The following is a 3,282-nucleotide window of genomic DNA, read 5'->3' as shown; positions in this document are numbered from 1 at the left end:
ATTCTCAATCGTCAATCCTCAATCCTCAGTCATCTCTCCTCAAACCTCAATCCTGAATCCTCAATCCTGAATCCTCAAGCTTCAGCCCTCAGTCCTCAACAATCAGTTGTCAACCCTCAATCTTCAATAGAATATTATCAATTCACAGTTTTCAATACTCAATACTCAATCTGCAATCTTCAAACCTCTATCCACAAACATCAATTCTCATCATTCAACCCTCAACACTCAGTCCCCAATCCTCAATATTCAATCCTCAATCCTCAATCCTCAATCCACAATCCTCAACCTTCAATCCTCAATACTCAATCTTCAATGCTCAATCCTCAATACTCAATCCTCAATTCTCAATCCTCGATCGCCAATCTTCAATCTTCAATACTCAATCTTCAATCCTCAATCCTCAATCCTCAATCCTCAATCCTCATTCTTCAATCCTCAATACCCAATCCTCAATCTTCAACCCTCAATCCTCAATCCTCAATTCTCAATCCTCAATCGTCAGTCCTCAGTCCTCAAACCTCTATCCTCAACCCTCAGTTCTCATCCTCAATCCTCAATCCTCAATCCTCAATTCTCAATCTTCAATCCTCAATACTCAATCTTCAAACCTCAATGCTCAGTCCTCAAATTTCAATTCTGAATCCTCAATCCGGAACCCTCAATCTTCAGCCCTAAGTCCTCAACAATCAGTTGTCAATCCCCAATCCTCAATAGAAGATACTCAATTCACAGTTTTCAATACTCAATACTCAATCTGCAATCTTCAAATCTCTATCCACAAACATCAATACTCATCACTCAACCCTCAACACTCAGTCCTCAATGTTCAATTCTCAATCCTCAATTCTCAATCTTCAATCCTCAATACTGAACCTTCAATCCTCAATCCTCAATCCTCAACCCTCAATCCTCAATCCTCATTCTTCAATCCTCAATACCCAATCCTCAATCTTCAATCCTCAATCCTCATTCCTCAATTCTCAATCCTCAACCCTCAATCCTCAGACTTCAAACAGCAATACTGAACCCTCAGTCCTCGTCCTCAATCCACAACCATCAATCCTCAATCCTCAATCTTCAATCATCAATATTTAATCTTCAGTCCTCAATCCTCAATCCTAAATCCCCAATCCTCAATCCTCAATGTTCATTCCGCAATACCCAATCCTCAATCTTCAATCCTCAATCCTCAATCCTCAATCATCAATCCTCAATCCTCAATCTTCAATCCTCAATACTCAATCTTCAACACTCAACCCTCAATCCTCAATCCTCAATCCTCATTCTTCAATCCTCAACACCCAATCCTCAATCTTCAATCCTCAATCCTCAATCCTCAATCCTCAATCCTCAATGTTCAATCCTCAATACCCAATCCTCAATCTTCAATCCTCAATCCTCAATCCTCAATCCCCAATCCTCAGTCCTCTCTCCTGAAACCTCAATCCTGAATCTTAATCTTCAATCCTCAGTACTCAATTTTCAAACCTCATCCTACAATCCTCAATACCCAATCCTCAATCTTCAATCCTCAATCCTCAATCCTCAATTCTCAATCGTCAATCCTCAGTCCTCAGTCCTCAAACCTCAATCCTCAACCCTCAGCCCTCATCCTCAATCCTCAATCCTCAATCCTCAATCCTCAATCTTCAATCCTCAATACTCAATCTTCAATAATCAACCCTCAATTCTCAATCCACAATACTCAATCCTCAATCGTCAATCCTCAATCCCCAATACTCAATCCTCAATCCCCAATGTTCAATCCGCAATACCCAATCCTCAATCTTCAATCCTCAACCCTCAATCCTCAATCCCCAATCCTCAATCCTCAATCCTCAATCCTCAGTCCTCAAACATCAAACCTGAATCCTCAATCCTGAATCCTCAATCTTCAGACCTCAGTCCTCAACAATCAGTTGTCAATCCTCAATCCTCAATAGAATATCATCAATTCACAGTTTTCAATTCTCAATACTCAATCTGCAATCTTCAAATCTCTATCCACAAACATCAATCCTCATCACTCAACCCTCAACACTCAGTCTTCAATCCTCAATCCTCAACCGTCAATCCTCAATCCTCATTCTTCAATCCTCAATACCCAATCCTCAATCTTCAATCCTCAATCCTCAATCCTCAATTCTCAACCCTCAATCCTCAATCCTCAGACCTCAAACAGCAATACTCAACCACCAGTCCTCGTCCTCAATCCACAACCATCATTCCTCAATCCTCAATCTTCAATCATCAATATTCAATCTTCAGTCCTCAATCCTCAATCCTCAATCCTCAATCCTCAATGTTCAATCCGCAATACCCAATCCTCAGTCTTCATTCCTCGATCCTCAATCCTCAATCCTCAATCCTCAATCATCAATCCTCAATCCTCAGTACGCAAACCTCAAACCTGATTCCTCAATCCTGAATCCTCAATCTTCAGCCCTCAGTCCTCAACAATCAGGTGACAATCCTAAATCCTCAATAGAATATCCTCAATTCACAGTTTTCTATACACAATACTCAATCTGGAATCTTCAAATCTCTATCCACAAACCAATTCTCATCACTCAACCCTCAACACTCAGTCCTCAATGTTCAATCCTCAATCCTCAATCCTCAACCTTCAGTCCTCAATACTCAATCTTTAATCCTGAATCCTCAATCCTCAATCTTCAATCCTCAGTCCTCAATACTCAATCCTCAATCCTCAATCCTCAATCCTCAGTCATCAATCCTCAATCTTCAATACTCAATCCACAATCCTCAATGCTCAATCCTCAATCCTCAATCCTCAATCCTCAATCATCAATCCTCAATCTTCAATCCTCAATACTCAATCTTTAATCATCAATCCTCAATCCTCAACCTTCAATCATCAATCCTCAATCCTCAATCCTCAATCCTCAATCCTCAATCCTCAATCCTCAGTACTCAATCCTCAATCTTCAGCCCTCAATACTCAATCTTCAATCCTCAATCCTCAATCCTAAATCCTCAGTCCTCATTCTTCAATCCTCAATACCCAATCCTCAATCTTCAATCCTCAATCATCAATCCTCAAATCTCAATCCTCAATCCTCAATTCTCAATCCTCAATCCTCAATCCTCAATCCTCAATCCTCAATTCTCAATCCTCAATCCTCAATCCTCAGACCTGAAACATCAATACTCAGCCCTCAGTCCTCGTCCTCAATCCTCAATCCTCAATCCTCGATCCTCAATCCTCAATCCTCAATGTTCAATCCTCAATACCCAATCCTCAATCTTCAATCCTCA

Source organism: Calliopsis andreniformis, unplaced genomic scaffold (genome assembly GCF_051401765.1).
Source record: "Calliopsis andreniformis isolate RMS-2024a unplaced genomic scaffold, iyCalAndr_principal scaffold0139, whole genome shotgun sequence".
Classification (NCBI taxonomy): domain Eukaryota; kingdom Metazoa; phylum Arthropoda; class Insecta; order Hymenoptera; family Andrenidae; genus Calliopsis; species Calliopsis andreniformis.
Note: the sequence above shows the minus strand (reverse complement) of the source record.